The sequence below is a fragment of the Seriola dumerili genome, unplaced genomic scaffold (genome assembly GCF_002260705.1).
Source record: "Seriola dumerili isolate Sdu_G_001 unplaced genomic scaffold, Sdu_1.0 BDQW01000017.1, whole genome shotgun sequence".
In the NCBI taxonomy this organism is placed as follows: domain Eukaryota; kingdom Metazoa; phylum Chordata; class Actinopteri; order Carangiformes; family Carangidae; genus Seriola; species Seriola dumerili.
Window position 1 is genome coordinate 12,538,729 of NW_019174272.1, and position 19,652 is coordinate 12,558,380.

Genomic DNA, 19,652 nt, shown 5'->3' on the forward strand with positions numbered 1-19,652 from the left:
ACTTGACATGACTGCTATAACTTTAATAAAGATTCTATCCACCTCCACAAATTAGATTGGACTGAACCATATACTGTATAAAGCACTGAACACTATATGTAAGCACTGTCACAGTGATACTCAAAAATATCCCAGTGGTGATCCAGGTAGTGGCTAGAATACCATATTCTGTCATGTCCAAGAGATTATGTTAAGTTATTTTTGTGTTGTCCTGTCTTTATGTCTCGTGACTTCCTGTTTTATTTTGAAATCTTACTTCCCTCTCGTTTCAGATAACTGGCTCCTTCCCCCCCGTGTGTGTCCCGCCTGTCTGATTGCCTGCCCCTCCCTGATTGCCTGCCCCTCCCTGATTGTCTCCACCTGTGTCCCCTTACCTTGTGTGTATTTAGAGTCTGTGTCTCCCTTTGTCCTGTGCTAGTTCGTCTTGTTTGTTACAGTCAGCCAAGCCAGTTCACACCATAGCCAAGCCACGTCAGGTACCTTTGTATTTTTGTGTTATCCTGGTTATTTTCTCACGAACGTGTTTTTTCCTCTATCAAGAGCGATTTTTTGTTAGTAGTTTTTTGCCTCCTAAGAGAGTGTTTTTTGTTGTTACTTTATCAATAAAGATTGTTTATTTTTGGATCTTTTGGTCTTGAGTCGTGCGTTTGGGTTCACTTCCCTGTCCAGTCGTGACATATTCTTTTCTTCCTCAGGAGGCTCAGGTCCTTTGACGTCTGCAGTGAAATGCTGCGCATGTTTTATCAGTCAGTGGTGGCCAGTGAACTTTTTAATACTGCAGTCTGCTGGGGCAGCAGCATGTCCGACATGAACACAAAGAGACTGGATAAGCTGGTCAAAAAGGCTGGGTCTGTGCTTGGCAGGAGTCTAGACTCACTCAGTACTGTTGTGGAGAGACACATGCAATGTAAGATGGAGGCCATCATGGACAATACCAACCATCCTCTCCACAATGTTCTGGCAGGACAGAGAAACAGCTGCAACTGCAGCAAATGTCTCATTTCACTGCACTGCAGAACGGAGAGGTTCAGGAGATCCTTTGTTCCCACTATCATCAGCCTGTATAACAACTCAGCCAAAGGAAGTGGACTAATGTAATTATTATTGTTTATTTATTATTAACTGTTTTTATTATTATCATTATTATTATTATTATTATTATCAACAATGAGCTAATGGACACATGAGTTTCCCCTAGGGAATAAATAAAGTATCTATCTATCTATCTATCTATCTATCTATCTATCTATCTATCTATCTATCTATCTATCTATCTATCTATTTTATAGCGGTCAGGATCCAGTTTCCCAAAATCACTTTAAGACCAAGATGATTTTCACCTATATACTTACAATGAGACAAGGATTAAAGTCCAGGTTAATCTAAAAATAAACCTTATTAGAACCATACTGAGATAGAAGTGACATATCTCCTTACAGCTTTCCGTCCGATAACACTGGATGCGTGGCGTGAGCGTGGCGGCTCACATCGCTGAACTGCTGCGGTATGGGGTGTGATAGCTGACAAAATCTGGATTAGTTAAATAACTGAGAGGAGAACTAACGTCTCTACGCACGTGTCCATGAACAAAAAATCTAACTGCGCCTGAGGGGAATATCTGAACCAAGTTATATGGCAATCCATCCAACATCCAGACAATGCACTCAAAACCACAAATGAATCTGTGAATGGTGCTATAGAAAAAGTCATGGAATCACCAAAGTCCGTGGGATTCATCCTCTGGGAACCATGAATGTCTATATAAAATGTAATTACAATCCATATGGTAGTTGTTAAGATATTTTAGTCCAGACTAAAGTGGTGGACTGACTGACAAACCGACGTTACCATCCTCAGAGCCGTGCTGTATATTAACATCTCTCTCTGTATTCTTCTTATTCAGGAGAAAATTATGGCTGCAGGATGAGTGTGAGAATATCAAGATACCTGAATGTCCAGCCAGGTATGTTTACATCTGAGCAATAAAGCAGAATAAAATGGTAATGATACGACCAGGGGGGTATTCCATCAATGTCACTCAGGAAATCTGCACTTACTTGAAAAAGCCCGGTTAGAATTAACATAGACTTTCACGTCATGCTCTCACCATTTAGCTGAGCTTAGTCAACATTAACTCAAACCAGGCTTGAAGAAGCTGCATTGTACAAGCACAACAGACTGTACAAGCAGCCCAGAACAGTCAACTGTGGAGTAGAGGATGATGTCACAGAAAGAAAGGAAAACAAGAGCTGTCTTCTTCTCAGCAGAGGAGCAAACCTGCTGATTAGGGAAACCACCTCACCTGTATAATACGTGAATAATGTGACGTCAAGTAAAACCAACCAGTTACAGCTACAGGTGGACTGGAGAAGTTTATCAATGAGCAGTAACTGACGAGCTCTGTGTGCTGTGAGAAAACACACCTCACCTTGTTCAGGTAGAGTCAGTAGAACAGCACTCCTATAGATCACTATATCATCAGTTTCCTCATAACTGCAGTGGCACGGGTTGGAGTCCAACTTGTGGCCCTTCTTTCATGTCATCCTCTCTATGGTCTATGTTAGCCTATATTATACAATAAACAATGGTTAAGGTGCCAGCATTTGTTTTCCTTCTCTGATTTTGTGTGTAGGTTTGTGTGTCCCCCACTCATCATGCTGTCAGTGGATGGATTTAGAGCTTCTTACAGGAAGAGAGGAAACTCTGTAAAACACTGTAAGGTGTCAGTGAGAAGTGTGATTATTCATTTATGGAAAAATCAGTGTGAATAGACAATCACTAACTATGTAGTCTCATTAGTGGGTGACAGTGCTAATTTAGGTGCATGTTCTGTTCTGTTCTTCTTTTCAGCAACATGTAGAACCCATGCTCCGTACATGAGAACTGTTTATCCCTCCTTTACCAACTTCTACTAGCTGGCTACAATATGGCACTGGGGCACTGTTGTACTTACCCCTCTAAAGCTTAGTGTTAGCTTCCTGTGCTAACAGTTATGTTAAATTGAAATTCAAAATTTCATTATGGAGGCTGATGTGGCCTATGCCTAAACTAAATTAGACTGGAACCATAACTGGACTGAATTATTGTGATAACAATAGAAAATACAGCATGCTGAAATTAGCATTAAGCTAATTAAAGCCACACCTTTTTACAGAACACAGGTCTATTAGAGTTTTTGTTATCGATCTATCTGGCTTTGCTCAGAAATACAATTGTGTGGACAGAATAGTTACTGTATATTTATTCACAAATCAGGGGCCAATAAAGGCAGGAAAGGCTTTTCCTTTGAAGCAAACTACTATAGGGATAGCAGTACTCACTTCTAACAAAATAGTCTTTATCATCAATTAATTAACGATTAATGACACATGGTTATTTTTTTAACAAATACATTTTTTTATTCTGCATCTTAAATATTCCCAATAACGGATGACATTCACTTAAATGGGAGAGTAGAATTTTGTAATTTGTAATTTTAATTTATTTGTGTCCATACAGGTCAGCTGCCAATCACTAGGCAAACATAAATAGACAACCATTCATATTAACAGGAAATTTAAAGTTGTCACTTAACATGACCTGTATGTTTTTGTTCTGTGGGAGAAACCAGAGCACCTGGAGTAAACCCACGCAGATATGGGGAGAACATTGTGTATGGTGACAGTGCTAACCACTGCACTGCTGTGCTGCCCATGATAATCCACTGGTCTCAGACCTTTGCACCTCTCTGTATCTTCAATCAAGTGCGGTGTGTCTTTATTCAATAACATCTACTCTACAACAACTTATTTTCTTGAACTTTCGTGAGAAGAATTGGCATATCCTCCTGATAAACTTATTTCGGGTTTTGACTTCTACAAATCCTGTGGTTCCTTCATAGGTGGCAGTTTTGTCCCCATTAGAACCATGACCAACAGAGGCAGGTGAAGTTACCTCTGTCAGGCCAGGTTTCTTATCAGTCTCAGCAGCATCTATGTCAGCTTTCCCTGGTGGTCTGTTATTATTGTCAGCAGCAGTTGTGTAGCTCGGGCTCTGGAATTTGAACAAGTGTCTTCATCTAAGCCAGCTGTGTGTGGTGAATTATCATTAGTACAAGTAACAGTTTCTTTATCAGCTCCAGAATTTGGACAAGTGTTGTTGGCTTCATCCATATGTGATGACATATGAGGGTTGGGGTTCGCATCACTAGGTAAGTGTTTCATGGAAATGAAACAGTGTCCCAGTGCTTCACTGGGGGTGATTCTTTTTTCAGGATCTACATGCAGCATCCGTTTGAGGAGGCCTAAAAAGTCCTGTGTGTTGTTCTCACTGGTATCCTGCACCTCAAAGTGAACATTTGCCATGTCATCAACACTGTTAAATGTGTAAGAAGAGCCCCTACGCAAATTGGTCATGGAGCCTTGATTCTTGCAACACGGAAAAACGCACTCTGTTTTCAGCCTCCATGAAGGACTGGGGGAGTCTTGGTCTTTGCTGAAAAGGTCTTTGGTATAAATTCCAGAATTCAGCATACGATCATTAGGTTGACCCTGCATCTGCATGATGACTCTCATTACCTCAAGTCTGCAGTGTAATGGATACGGGTCCTGGCCGAGGTACATGAAGGCCAAAATGCAGCCAAGACCCCACATGTCTACAGCCTCGGTCAGTGGAAGGCCCAACATGACTTCAGGGGCCCTGTAACCAATGGTCTGGATGACAGTGCCAGGTTGAATTTTGGAAATTGGAATAGCCAAACCAAAATCAATCAGTTTCACCTTGAATGGCTGCAGCTGATGATTGACTAACATTATATTGTCTGGCTTGATGTCTCCATGTGCCAGACCTATGCTCTTGAGGGCGTCCAGAGCCACCAGCATCTGTTGTGTGATCACTCGAATCTCAGACAGATACAGTGGCTTGGAAGATGTCTTCTCTATTAAATCTTCAACACTTAAGTCCAGCATTTCAAATGCTATACAAACATGTCCTTTGTGCTCAAAATGCTCAGTAAACTTGATCAAGTTGTTCTTGTCTTGGTCAAGCTTCCTGAGTTTTTCAAGCATGGTCACCTCTCTTTTACCAACCCAGGTCTCATCTTTCCTCACAATCTTCACAGCCATCTTCTCCTTTGTGTCTAACTTTATGCACTGGACCACTTGCCCAAACGCCCCCATCCCCAAGAACTTCTTTATGAGGTACCCACTTTGTTTGCCAGAAAGAACATCATATTTTTCTATCTGGAGGTATCCATTCTCAGAATCATGACTAACAGGTGAAGCAGGTGAAGTTGTCTCAGTCATGTCAGTTGGTTTCTTATCAGTCTCAGCAGCAGTGTTGTCATCTATGTCAGCTTTCCCTGGTGGTCTGTCATTATTGTCAGCAGCAGTTCTGTCAGCTGTAGCTGTGGCTCTGGAATTTGAACAAGTGTTGTTGGCTTCATCTAAGCCAGCTATGTGTGGTGATTCATCATTAGTGCAAGGAACAGTTTCTTCATCAGCTGTAAGTGGCTCATCTAAGCTAGTGATGGATGCTCCATTCCAACTTAAAACTTCGCTGGATGTGACAAAGCGCTTGAATTCAACTGATGATTCCTCCAGTTGGCACTCTTTTATCTTCAAATACGATGATGACACATAAGGGTTGGGGTTCGCATCATTAGGTAAGTGTTTCATGGTAATGAAACGGTGCCCCAGTGCTTCGCTGGGGGTGATTCTTTTTTCAGGATCTACATGCAGCATCCGTTTGAGGAGGCTTAAAAAGGCCTTTGTGTCCTCATACTCAGTGGAAGTGTTCACCTCGGGGTGAGTCTTAGCCATGTCATCAAAACTGGTAAACATGTCAAAAGCACCCCCACGCCGATTGGTGATGGAGCCTTGATTCTTGCAACAGGGGAAAATGCACTCTGTTTTCAGCATCCATGAAGGACTGGGGGAGTCTTGGTCTTTGCTGAAATAGTCTCTGGTATGAATTCCAGAATTCAGCATATGATCATTAGGCTGACCCTGCATCTGAATTATGACTCTCAACACTTCAAGTTTGCAGTGTAATGGATACGGGTCCTGGCCGAGGTACATGAAGGCCAAAATGCAGCCAAGACCCCACATGTCTACAGCCTCGGTCAGTGGAAGGCCCAACATGACTTCAGGGGCCCTGTAGCCAGGGATCTGTATCATGGTGCCAGTGCGTACTTTGGAAATTGGAACAGCCATGCCAAAATCAATCAATTTCACCTTGAATGGCTGCAGCTGATGATCGACCAACATTATGTTGTCTGGCTTGATGTCTGCATGTACCAGACCTAGGCTCTTGAGGGCGTCCAGAGCCACCAGCATCTGTTGTGCGATCACTCGAATCTCAGACAGATGCAGTGGCTTGAAAGTCATCCTCTGTATTAAATCTTCGATACTTATATCCAAAATTTCAAACACCAAACAAACATGTCCTTTGTCCTCAAATTGCTCAGTAAACTTAATCAAGTTGTTCTTGTCTCGGTCAAGCTTCTTGAGTCTATTGAGAATGATCACCTCTCTTTTAGCAGCCCAGGACTCATCTTTCCTCATAATTTTGATGGCCACTTTCTCCTTGGTGTCTAAGTTTATGCACTGGACCACTTGCCCAAATGACCCCCTCCCTAGGACCCTCTGTATGAGATAATTACTTACATTACCAGACAGAACATCATATTTTTCTATCTGGAGTTGTTGGTTTTTAAGACAAACAGAGACAGGGAAAGTTTCCTTATTGATGCCAGGTGGTTTCTTATCGGTCTCATCAGCTGTTTCTGTAACAGCTGTAAATGGTTTGGGATTGGCATCCATCTGGAAATGTCTGTTCTCTCTGTTAGCAGGTATTAGCACGTGCTAAAAGGTATGATATAAACTAAATGGAATGCAATTTCTTCTCTTCTCTCCAACTCTCATGTGTTACTGACCAATTAAAAACTGTGCCAGTGTGTGCAGAGCATTTTAAAACAAAAAAAAGCCTTGGTGGGGTAATAGATATGATTTACAAACTCAATGAGCAACATTCTCTCAAATTGTGATGTCATAGAATCCTTTAAGGTTGTAACATAGAAACCTTTGAAGTAGTGACATCATAGAATCCTCTGAAGGTGATGTCACGGACTGCACAATGTAAACAGTCACACTGTGGCTATGTTCACAATGTAACTCACTTACCCACTATATAGTGTTTGACACATAGAAGAATTACCAGGGGAAAGGGAAAAGAGAGACGAGACACTGCACAGTCAAGACATCTGAGGAGTAATATGCATTACATTATCTGGGAGCTAAAGTAGTGCCTAATCTGTTATGTTAGCAGGACAACTTCATTCAGCAAGGAATGTTTGATTTATTAGCATTCAGAAGCCTGACAGGACCACACACCTAAGCGATGGTTTACACAAGTTCACCTGGAACTCCCAAGCCTCAGGTGGTTTTTCACATAGGACTAAACTGGGTTAAAGTTAGCATTTAAGAAGTCAGCTAGCTAACCTGTACTTCAAAACCTGCCAGTCCCCTCCTGCACTGAAAACCAATGACACTGAAAAATAGTGACAGTGTTAAAAAAAATAAAAATAAAAAAATGTGGAGATTGACTTTGAAAATCATAATAGGCCTACAATTTTTTTTTATTTAACAAGATAAGATTATAGTTTTTTTCAATGCCAGTTTTTTACCTTCCAGTTGAACCTTTTCCAGTACCAGTATTGCCAATATAACTTTTTCTAGTACATGTTTTTCAATGCAATTGTTTCATTTTTCTGTGAAAGTATTAAACACATTCTCTGTTGTACAATTCTTATAATTAGTATATTTTTTTTATAGAATACAATAAATTTACCCAAATATTCCAATATATAAGAATTACAAATCAAAATGATTATATTCTATAGATTTTCTGACTACTAAAATCATGCTTTCTGTGCTAAATACAATGGTCCTTATCGTATTTACAGTGTAGCTTAATCCTACGCGAGTGTTTATTGTTGCTATGGCAACAGGAGACAATTGCCGTGATCTTAAATATCAGGGGGTTTAGCAAGCTCAGCCAAACAACAGTTTACAATCCGGCATATTCAAACAAAATCAACCAGTACCACCGACTATCACAGTCTTTACCTTCTTGGTTAATGTAGTGGCCGTTTGTCCACAAAGAACAACAAAAGGTTTCAAATCAAACTCTAGATCATAAAAAACTCAAAAGGCCACTTCTGCACCGTGGGTTGTGGTGTACACGGATGGGAGAAAACATAAGGTCCAAACGACTGTCAAATTTCAACAAAAAACGTGATTTATTTAGTCGGATAACAAGCAAACACAGAACAAAGAAAAATTCCTGTGCCTCTCCCGCTCCGGTAAAAGACCATTTGCCCACCCAGGTGCATGCTGGTCCCTACCGTGCGCTTACCTATACAACCTATGGTGCCTCCCTACCGTGCCCAAATGAAACAAACAAATAACAACAAAACACCCAAACTACAGAAATGATAAACTAACAGAATGCTAACAGAAATTTAATCATAATGAGATCAAAATAGAATAATGAAATCTAAACACTAAACTAAATAACACCAAATAGCTCCAACAGTTAATGTGCTGTCACAGTTTCGATTATACAGATTAGAAAAAGAACTGTTTAAATCACTGAGGAACTATGCTAGCGTTTTAGTGTCACTGGCTTCAAAAACATGCCGTTACCTAATGTTATAGTTCCCTCAAACAATATAACAAAGCACAATACAACAGAGTAAACAAATCAACTATGAAGAGTACACTACTATAAATTTGAAGGTGCTTAGGTGACATTTACCCTGAAGGAATAAATGAAACGAACAACAACTTAGCTTCACTCAGGGTGTAACTGCCAACTGAAGAACACAGTAACCCCATAGATACTGGGCTATGATAGCTAACTTTGGTTTGAACTCTTTAAGGAGCCAGTATACTCCATCAGTAATGCTTGTCAGAAGGTTAAATCCTCAGATCTTTTTTTCCATTATTTACTCATATCATGTCACTCTATTTCTGTCACTCTTGCATGTGACACTAAGCGTGTCCTCCAGACCAGAGAATGAGTGCGCCACTGTCCCCATTTTTAAACAAGGCCATGATGGTCTGCTCCTTCTAGTGTGTGTGTTTGGATCAGGTATAAAAACTTTTGATTTCCCAGCAGGTCATATAACCTCGTTCAGATAGAGTACACTCTTAAAGGTCAGTAACATTAAATTCACTAATCGAATTGAATTAATTTTACACTGAAATGTCACTGTTTTAAATACTGGTTTTATCAGACCATAGGTCAATCACATTCAGTTTTATATGTTTTTATATATTTAAGTTTGTCTGTAAGTTATGATAAAGACCAAAAGGCCAAGAAAAACAAGCAGATGTGTGAAACAAACAAGTATCTCCTGCTGCACAGGGAAACTGTGTGCACAGCTACAGTGAGCACAGGAGGAAGTGGGACTGTGACCTGTGATGGATGTTGAAAACACACACAGATTGGTATCACTCTAAAGTCTGACTACCTTGTTCCCACATCTCAGCTATTACAGTTTTTTTGTGATTGCTTACACACTAAAAGTGAATGCTTAGACTAAAGCATTAAAACCTTAACTTTTGAAATCATGCCTTAAACAAAGGAGCCAAATGTACAAACATATTTTCTGCTTTTAACTTTGTTTTTAATTCAACTCACTTGTAAAAACACTACACGCTTGTTCTTACGTTAGACACTTCATTCAAGACTTAAATCTAGCAATCATTGGGAAAACACTTCTTTTTCAAACTGCAAAACACACCTGGATTTGGCACCACACACATACACACCTAAAAACTTAAGCAGAAATTGAACACCCATCAGTCTGAGCCTTAGTGCTGCATGTAGAGCTTAGGTGAGCTTCTGTGAGAACTTTGAAAACATGGAAACATAAACTGTAAAAACCTGTAAATTCTGCTGTTCTGTAAAAACCTGTCCTGGCAAAATGAGTTGTTTTTTGTATTTCTATTTCTGTGTTGTGTGAAGCCTGGATGACAGAATTTAAAAAAAGATGTACAAAGTTGTAAAGACAGCAGTGTTTTGTGTTAAGTTCACCAGTGTGTTCTTGTTGCTTTGAAGGAGAAATTCAGATGGTGCGTGTGTGTATGGTTTTATCCCAGAAATGCCATTTTGAAAAAGGATTGTCAGGTTTTGATTGCAGAGTATCATTTTGACATAGAAGTGAGATCTTCAGCTCCAAGTCTTCGGTCTTATTTGGCTTGTGTGTGGAGTTTTGACACAATGAGCCAAATCGTGCAAAAAGTGTGTAAGAAATCACTAAAAACTGTAATCTGCTGAGTCCAGTGTTAGCAGACAAAACTAAGAGAATAAAATCCAATACAATCATCCTTTAACTGAAATTCTCTAATATTAAAAAGTTAGTCTGATCTTTATAACCTGTAGTTGGTTAGTAACTTGACATCGACATTGACTCATGTTAAGTTGACTGACTTGTTTACAGCTATATGAGCTGCAGGGTGTAGCCGCTGGTCAGGGGTTAATCACCACCATAACTGGCTCAAGATTTAGTTTATCCTGAAATTATAAGAAGCAACATGTGTAAATCTATAGAAGTAAAGATGTATACTATCCTGAGGTCACACACATGCAGAACTGCCACACATGTGACATCTGTGGTGATGTCATCACAGTCACATGACTGCTCATCAAGCATTCTACACTGGGTAAGTCACATGCACTGTCGTGAAGTACAAGCTCAGTAACTGCTGTCAGAGGAAACATCATCACATCCACTGAAGAACAGCTCACTGAAAACGTGGTTCATTTCACACTCTGGAGCTGATTCAGTTTTCAGCTCAATAACTGAATTACTGTGCATTATTCTTCACAGAGACAGAGGAAGGAAGAGGCAGAAAACACTGATGTTGGTGGAAGATGACAGACAGTAAACACACAGACAGACAAGAGGTAACGGAGCGGTAACAGAAATGAGGACGAGACACTGCCCAGTCAAGACGTCCGAGGAGTAATATGATATAATAACGTTAGCGCCTAACGTCTGTTGGTGGGTAAACCCTCTGTTAGCAAGTGGCAGACAAGGCGGACAGTCAATTTACATGTATCCCAAATTTGACTCCTCATATTTAGGTTAGGATCATAGACTGTATATAAAAAGGCTTGGATACACAGCACTGACAGAGCTAACCAGCCTTCAGAATAAAAGCAGACCAACAGTCTAAAGCCTCAGCAGCAGCCTCTTGAGGCCACAACGTTCATTACACTTCACACTGTGTGCTTGCTGCAGCAGTTTCAGGACCATTTGTAGGACCTTAGTTTTTCACAACACTGCCACCTAAGGAAGTGGACAACAGGACGACATTTCAGTAAGAACATGGACAGCCATCAAAGAGTGAGTGTGACTGCTCTTACAAATATATTAAGAGTTGTGAACAAATTACTTTATTATTTTTACCCATCTACCATATCAATAATAATAAAATGATATATCATTCTTAATAATACACAACTGTGGTCCTGTACTGCAGCAACATTAAACTACTGAATTATAGTTCCAGGGAAAGTTGTATTAAATTAGTATTAATGTTGTGAGTAATAAGTAGGCTAATGAGTATTGAAGGGTCAGGAAAATTTGAAAGCCAGTAACATCTCTCTCTCTCTCTCTCTCTCTCTCTCTCTCTATCTCTCTCTCTCAGGAGTCACTGAGGTTCTTTCATGTGTTTATTGTTTATTTATTATTGTATATGTATATATATGTATATATATATATATATACAATAAATAAACATATGTGTGTGTGTGTGTGTGTGTGTGCGTGTGTATATAAATATATACATACACACATATATAGATTATAACAGTTAATGATCTTGAATCCGACCCCAGAGTTGTCCTTGTGTCTTGCCTCTCTCCAACCTTTCGAATATCTGGTCGAGATCTAGTGACGCTAAAGGCCATATCATATGATTCCATCTTTATTTTATCTGATAATTATCTAATTATGATCCATCCGTGATGCAACCACAAGACAGAAAGTAAAAACTAGGGTCCTAGAAATGCAGTCTTGAAACTGCAGCCTTTGGTACTGCAGGAACATACTACTGAATGATTGAGCTAAACCCACAACTTGTCTTAATGTGTTTATTCCACTGGTTCAAATACTAAAATAGTGGATGTTGTGTTGAGGTGGAGAGAAAATGATACAGGATGATAACTGACTGATTGACTGAGTCTGACCGAGAGAGGATTTGCTGCAAACAAAAAGTGTCCACTAGATGAACTGACACTAAAACAGGCTGATCTCACAGGAACAGGGAGAAACCTGCAGGTAGCACATCAACACGCAGGAACATGACCGGAAACAAGAGCAGATGATCGCACAAGAAGCAGGCGTAAATACTGACAGGATAATGAGAAACGGAGGGATCAGCTGTGTAGGCGGGCAGAAACACTGAGGTGATTACAAAAGGGCAAAAGGTGAGAAAGTGGAACAGGGACATCTTGTGGATCTAAGGAGAACGACAGGTGTTACAGGAGGAAACAGGGACCGAAGAGAATGTAGGGACAGATCCTCACTTTGATATCATCCCTGATCATTTACAGGTAAAAAGTTAAATTCCAGATGGTGAAAAGAAGCATTTCTACTGAATCAATAAAGTGTGTTCATGGTTGTTTTGTTAATACATTTAATCATTTTAAATGACGAATGATCAATCACAACACTAATCCAATCTAACCCCTAAAATTTCTGGTTTAAAACTCCAATCGTGTTTGATGTAGGATAAGATCAATATGATCAGCTGATCAGTCCGATGCAAGGGATTGCCTGGTGTTTCCTCACTCAGAGCAGAGATAAGGGAAGTGGACGAATTAGGAACTGGACTGTAATAGGGCTGGACCATTAAGTTTGGCTTCCAATGATTATGAAAACAAGATAAATGAGATAAAACAATTACTGTGCTGCATTCTGTTTCGCAACAAATTTCATCCCCTTCAAAAACCATCTTCCTGGTTACGTTTTGGCATAGGTTAGCAATGTTCGTAAGATTGCGTCATCTTGAGCAGTTTGCCGGTTCAGAATTGTGCCGGTCTTTAATTTCCTTGAACTGAATTACTGAGCAGAATATATTAAACATAGATCACAAGTTTTCAGTATGTTGGTGCAGTGCACTTCAACATATTTGATCAGATTTATTTTGGTCTAATTTATTTTTATTCATTTTTATATTTATATTTATTTATTTTATTGTATATATTTAGATATTATATATTATTTATTTATTTATTTATCTCATTATTTTAGTTTTTCCGTTAAATTGTATTTAAAGTTCAAGAAAGTCTAGTGTTTAAAAGACGTTTTTTTTTTTTTTAAGTTCAATATATGCGTGGTGTTTCCAAAGTCAATGAGTAATCATGTTAAATAATCATGATCTCAATATTGATAAAAAACATTGTGATAATGATTTTTGCCATGATCGAGCAGCTCTAGACTGTAGCTATGGAAGTAGAAACTCCACCTTTACCTGTCAACCGAGACTCTACTTCCTCCTGAGAGCTGAAACACGTCTCACACACTCAGAGATGAACCTGTTCGTGTTAAACCACCAGAACTCACCTTCTGTCAGCAGCTGTAAGGTGTTCGTCTGTGTTGGTTTGATGTCCAGCTGAAGTTTCAGATTCTCTGATGTTTCTCATGCCTCTGGAACAGAGAGAAGAGAACATATAGCTTAGACAGTGATCTATTAAATCTAATACTGTGGTCCATATGAATCCTCAGTGACTCACTGACCAATCAGAGCTCAGCGTCACAGTCTAAGAGAAGAGTGACCTATAAAGACAGAGGAGGAGGAGGAGGAGGAGGAAGAGGGTTCATCACTCTCCAGTTGTCTTCTCTCCAGTGATGCAGAATAACAGGGAAATATGGTCAACACACACACACACACACACACACACACACACACACACACACACAGTAAGTGAGAGCTGTAACCCAGATTTCCTCTGCATGGATTAGAGACAGAGTTGTTTTCTGAATCTTTCCCTTCAACACGTCGGAGTCACAAATATCAACAACTTCATTGTTTTTTCTTGATGGTCATCACTCTGACGTCAGCTGTTTACTCCAGACAATTGTTTATTTCTTCATCTTTAATGTCTGAAGCTAAATTATAATTATAATACGACAAGAAACGATGTTCATGTAAACGTAAATTAAATAAAAATTGAATAAAACACATATTATATCATATATTGTCTGAGATTTCTACAGGTTGCAGTCATAACATTGAAATAATAATAATAGTAATAACTTTATTTATATAGCACCTTTTAAAAACATAGTTTACAAAGTGCTTTGACAATCAAGAGCAATGACAGTCAAAGGTAGGACACAAATAAGGCAGAGTTACAGAGGGAGGACAAACAATATGCTTCAATATAAACAAGGACAATTAGAGGGAGTAGATGCTGTATCGAAAAAAACACACACACACACACACACACTCACGCACACAAACAAATAAAAGGGTGATATGGAGACGATAAAAAGACAACATCACATAAAAGCAAGTCTACAAAATAAGTTTTAAAAAGTGATTTAAAAGAAGTTACTGATTCTGTGTTATCTGCTCGGGCAGGTCGCTCCAAAGTCGAGGGGTCCTGATGGCGAAAGCGTGGATAACATTGGGCTTTAAGCCTCGACTTGGAACGGCCAGAAAAGCCCAACATTTGTCCTGTAATTTTCTGTAATATAATTCTGTAATACAATATCACAACCTGCCCCTTCGAAACTGCATCCTGTCCTTTACACTCATAACATTGTGCAGCTCCGGTGTTCACACCTGTAGCTCCCTCCTCCCACCTCTGTCTCATCAGCACCACTGTGCTGATTCAGCTCTGAGGCTGCAGAAGAATGTTACATGTTACAAACATTTTCATTATTTGCATTAGCTGGCTGTTGTCGTGACGTTGTGATGACGACAGGGCTCCATCATGTGGTGACGCGTTTGGCAGCGGACACAGACACAGAATGTTACTGTGCTTTTGCTCATCATTATGCTTCCTCTCCCTTCTCTGTCTCATCCTCAGCCCTCTGATGGCAGCGGGACTGCTGGTTGTCATGGAAACCGGCAGGTAATTGCTCTCTGTGGAAGGGCAAATGAGGAGGTGACCTCTCCAGGGGGGCAGCGGTGTTCTCCCACCTCCACCACCATGACTGTCACTTCCTGCCCCTCACCAGCCTCCATGGAAGAGTCTGAAGGAATCTGTTTATGTTGCTGTTCTCTGTCACTGCAACTGTGAAGCTACTGACAAGTCTTTGAGGTCACAGAGAAAAATTGCCCTGGGAGTTGCACACTTTTTGCACACAATTTTTTTTCTCTCCCACAAACACAACAGTTACACATTCTTAAATTCTTCATTGCAGGTGCACACATACTGTGAAGCCACTGACATAATATGCACATCTGCAAATCAGTATGTGAATTCATGCAATGAGAGTTGCACATCTGAAGAATATTTTCTCACAAATCAATTTTCTCTTGGATATTTTTGCAGCACCAAAAACAATTAAATAACTACAACTGCTTGAATCTTCCGCTGCCGAGTCGCAAATGACAAGTTCTGTGCGCTCTCCCTCTGACACCACATATCTCTGTAAAATGAGGAGCAAAAGTGATTTGTATATCTGTGGAGCCAGGGGCCTGTTCTGTTCACAGGTTGGAAAACTTTTGGCCAATTAGAGGAGTTCGTTTAGTCGCCTGAAAGAGGAAACTAAGACTAAGTCAAAACCGAGTATCTGTCTGGACCGCTTCTGGTCAAATCATGATTTTACTACTATTCTGTCCATGACTTCACATCATTGGATACAGGTGTATGAATGTGTTTCGCACCATATTCACTGCACCCAAATTACCTTCATAGGAATATTGCTTTGTAGTAGGAAAGTCATTTCTCTAATCTAATGAAACCAGCCTGTGAGGAAAAAAACACTCACTAACCTGCACTGTAACTGATGCTACTTCGTCTTAAAGCAGTTTCTCTCTGTCAATTCTTTTGTTAATATTAAGGTAAATGTCTGAAGGTGTTCACGGAAGTTGTTTCTATGTTTAGTGTTTGTCCTCTATAGTTACACCAGAGACTTACTTAGACTTACTGTAACAGTAGGACTGCAGGAGGACCACAGTCACTAAGGCCCCGTTCAGACGTGCTATTAACATCCGTCTCAGGTGGTCAAGTGGTCACTGAGACACATCTTAAAGCAGTTCCCAGCAGTCCAGAGGATCCTCACAACCTTTTATCATAATCGGCATTGGGCGATTGAAATGCTCACGAGGCCGATTAAACAAAAAATGTATGCAGACACCATAGACAGACACTCTGTTCCCAGCGAGAGAGTATTCAGTGAGATTGGGAGCATTTATAAGAAGGAAAGGCTCAGTGGGGAAAATGCTGAGAAACTTTGTTTCCTGCATTACAACTTACAGCTCATAAACTGGGACTACTGACTAACTTTGTTTAAATGCTGCTACTCTGCACAGTACTGATATTGTTCATTTATTTTTTTTATTTATATAAGTTTACATTTTTTTGTTCTCTCTCAAGTGCACTAAAACTTTATTTTCCATTCATAAGTTTTACAAGTTTACCTGTGGACATTTAAGTTAACATCTTTTAATTTAAAATAAGTGCACTGCAGACAGAGTGCAGATCTATTTGCAGACGATGCAAACAACAGTGTTACAACAACAATAAATGTTCATTTATGTTCAGCAATTTTGTGTCTTATTTGTTATTGTTATTAAATTCTTGTATTTTATCAGATTCAACAGAAAAAAAAAAGATATCGGCTCTGTTTATCAGCCACAGGCCGCCCTGCTCTCGAAATATTGGCATCGGCATGGGCCTTTGAAAAACCCATATCGGTCGATCATTCGCACATTCACACGCTGAATGCTAATTGAGGGAGATTCAGGGGCCAGTATCTTAGTGGATGGGAGATCCAGAGGTTCATGTTCAACCATGTAAAGGAGGAACTATAAGACACTAGAGCATTGCCTACTTACAGTAACGTTACTGTATTTGTCTGAGTCACAGTCAGCTGAATCACAATCACAGCTGGCCAAACACTTTTCTGTGTTTATGATCATCATTGTAAAGCTGCACAGTCACAGAAATGTGTCTTTTGTCTGGATTTATGAGACACAGCCTGAGTTCACACACACACACACACACACACACACATGGAGACCTGCCCTAGATTCAGTTCAGCCTCTCCTGATTTTTCTCTCCTCTGTCCTGTTTCAACGAATCAGTTGATAAATAAGGAGGAACAGAAACGTCTTTATATCCGTAGCTAATCCTACAAACTGTAATCACTGATTATGAAATCATTAACAAAAAGAAATATTATATCACAACTAAAAATCCGACATTGTCAAAATACAGGCCTGATCATCACATCACCCGCACTGATGTTTCTCTACAGTCAATCCAGAGCAGAAACCTGGTAAATGGGCTGCAGTCATACAGCACTTCTCTAGTCTCATTGACCACGTAAAGCATTTCACATCACAACATTCACAGTCTGATACACCAGGGCAGACTCAGGGTTCAGTATCTCGCCACTTTGACACACCGACTGGAGGAGCCGGGAATCGAACCACGACCTTCCGATCGGTGGGCGACCTGCAGGACATTGACTGCCTGCTGAGTTTGCAGTGTTTATAAAAAGAAAATGGATGCGTAACTTAGAGGTTTCATCCTACAAGTGTCACGTCACAAAAAAAACAACTCTGACAAAGCTATACACAGATTCACCTAAAAATCAAAGTGTGTTTCACTGAGCTCGTCTAATCAGCTCGCATCAAAACACAGCAGAAAACCACTGTCTATCCTCGGAGTGTTTCAGCCTCGTCACAGCTGACACTCACTGTGCTGTAAGAGGTGCAGTCTTTGCCTCAGGCTGCTCAAGGAGGCAGAAATGTACATCACAGAGTGGCTGCAGCCTGGAACCATTTCCTCATGTTCTTTATTTAATCTGAGTGTGTTTGTACTGGGGAGGCCTCTCACCGCTCTTGTTCCACCAGGACCTCCACTTATTTCATCCTCTGTGGTCCTAGCAGGCGGCCGACTGCAGGCTGCCTCTGTCCACTGAGATGAAGCTGAGGCTGGTGGACAGAGGTGGAGCTGTCAATCAAAGAACCCGCAAACTGCAGCAAACTGCAGCACTGACGATCTCTGAGGGGAAATGACTGACTTTTTAAATCTACCCTCATTGTTTCTTAGTCAGGGAAGATGCTTCCTGTTGTTTTTAGAAATAAAAAGACAGGAATGGACAGATGTAGTTAATGAAGTTAGTCGAGTTCGGCCGAGTTAAATTCATTGAATCTTGGTTGGGTTAGGTTGGATGCCTATTTGTGTATGTAGGTATGTGTAAATATACATTTCTTGTCTTTTCTTTTTTTCTGTCTTGAAATTTATCTAACTTACTGAATTGAGTCCCAACATATTAATGCAACCAAGGTTAAAATAAATCTCTTTTTCAGATTGTAAAATAGTTTTGGGAAATTCTATTGAATACATTTTGTTTTAAAAAAAAAAAAAAAAGGAAAAGGATGTTGAGAAAGGAAGAGTTCTTGGCTATGCTGCTCGTTTGCTGCTGATAAAGTCTTTTCAGACAGCAGATCAGGGACCAGTTTCACAGAGATATGTCAGACTGGTCTGTAGTGTTGGTCCAGTCTTCATTTTGCTCACAGATTAATCTAATACAAGTACAACTGTTTCACAGAAATAAAGACTGACTCATTTTAAGACATTAGATACCTTACCCCCAGGCTAATTCAGTCCTAAGACCAAGGTTACCATGGTAACAATCAGTGACACCTGCACTGAGCAGTGGCTCATAATTTGTGGTCTGCTAACACTGTTATAGAGAGAGCAAAGAGAAGGGAATTAATTTTCTGGAGACTACAGCCATCTTTTTCCAAATCAGATTTTTCTCTTTATTGTTTCACTCCTCAAGTCAAGTCTTTGTAACTGTTGAATTCTTCCAGTAGACAAACATTTTCTGCTGGAGTAAACGGAGCTGAGCAGTTGAATCTGGTTCCTCATTCGGCCATTTTCTTTATTTTGAAAAATGTCTTATTCTACCCAGAATTCATTGCACCACAGTCCGGTTTAAGATAGTCAAGAACTAAACTGCTTTGTTAAACAGATGAATTCAGACGTCTATCTGAAGTCTGACTCTTAGACACAGTAAGAGTCTGTCTTTGTGAAACCAGCCCTGAACACCTTTAACATGCCAACACGGTAAATTCGTTTTTACCTTGCTGTGTGTTGCCTTTGATACACAATTTACAGCAGGGCTCAGCCCCCACTGAAACACCCTGTTAAAGGAACTCAGGGGCTGGTAGACTTTGACTGTGATGTAGACCATAACAGTCGGACTTCAAATAGATCTAACTTCTAGAAATTACAGGAGTGAGAGAGAAACCCTGCCCAAGTATGGAAGCCCATAGGGCGCTATATTCAAATTATAATGTAAACTTGAAAATGAAAATGTAATTCCACAATAGCAATGTAATTTTCCACATATGTTGGTGTTATTTGAGTTAAAATGAAAATGCAATAGATGTTTTGTATAGTGCATT